Here is a 1,424-nt window from a genome sequence, read left to right as displayed (position 1 = left end):
AAATGTTTGCAAAAAGGACGGAACAAATAGGAAAAAATAAATAGCAATTGAAGGGAAGAGAGAGAGAGAGAGAGAGAGAGAGAGAGAGAGAGAGAGAGAGGAGAGAGAGAGAGAGAGAGAGAGAACTCGATGATTTCATTTATGTGATGCTTCATAATTATCTAAATAGGTGTCCTTGACCGCTACCAACACAATTCGCTAACTACCCTTTACACGTCTTACAAACCTTTCAAACCTCACTAACTAAAGTTATTAAGTTGTTGTTTTGCATCCACCGGACATTTAATCATTACAGTCAAAGCTCAGGTTTTATGTTACACATCCAAAGATGAGCTTAGAAATACAGACTAAAATCTATCTATTACTTTTGTCCCGTTTCGTTCTTTTTTGGGGGAATAGAATTCACAGCTGTTGAGTCAATCCTTTCAGGAGAGGAGTTGTGAATACATGGCATAGTTTACCAGTGATCATGACGAACATATTTATTACATTGCAATTCATAATAGGCCTACTACAATTGCATTTGTTTGCATGCCTTAACCAATTACGAAATTTTCCCCTGCCAACTATAATAACCTTAATTTTTCTCCACATTTCGATATTATTTTATCAGTTGGTTCATATTAAGTGAACAATACGCTGTATTGCACATGTGATGAGGAACATTATTGCACAAAGAATCTATTAATAAGGATACAATAAATATTTCCGCTATAGATATTTATCTTATGCCTAATATTCATGACCAGTTTCCTTACCATCATTGAATAGGGATTCTCTCTCTCTCTCTCTCTCTCTCTCTCTCTCTCTCTCTCTCTCTCTCTCTCTCTCTCTCTCTCTCTCCAATGCACTACAGGCAACTAATAGCCATCTCTTCAGAAGTGGGGATCGAACGCAAGACATTCAATCATTGAGGTTGAAACTCAACTGTTCGAGGAATCCATCTTAGGAAGAGAAAATCCAGATTACATTTTCACGGATCAGCTTTTTCTCTTTCCTTTTCTCTTTTCATTATGTATACTCAATTATGCGATAAATATACTTGTAATGAAAATAGAATAAATATAGGGATAGATATATTAGAGAAACAATATTGGAACACCTACAATTCTGAACTGTCTCAAGAAGACTCCTCCATCGTCCCCTTCAGAAGTCACAGGTCCCTCGAGAACAAGCAGAGATATATACAGAGACAAAGCATAAATAACGAGAAAAGATAAATACACACAAGTTGTGTAATGGTAAACAAGGATAACTAAATGAGTCTAAAGAAATGTTACTTTCTACAGCAGCGCTCCCCGGATAACATTACAAAACTCTTCTGTAACGAGAACCAACGTTTCAAATTTTGTAGCTTCAATTAAATGCTAACACAAACTCATTATAAGTTTCAGAGGAAGAATCTCAGAAGTGAGCAGAAATCA

Source organism: Palaemon carinicauda, chromosome 25, assembly GCF_036898095.1.
Source record: "Palaemon carinicauda isolate YSFRI2023 chromosome 25, ASM3689809v2, whole genome shotgun sequence".
NCBI lineage: Eukaryota > Metazoa > Arthropoda > Malacostraca > Decapoda > Palaemonidae > Palaemon > Palaemon carinicauda.
The sequence above is the reverse complement of the archived record's forward strand: the minus strand, read 5'-3'. Positions refer to the sequence as shown.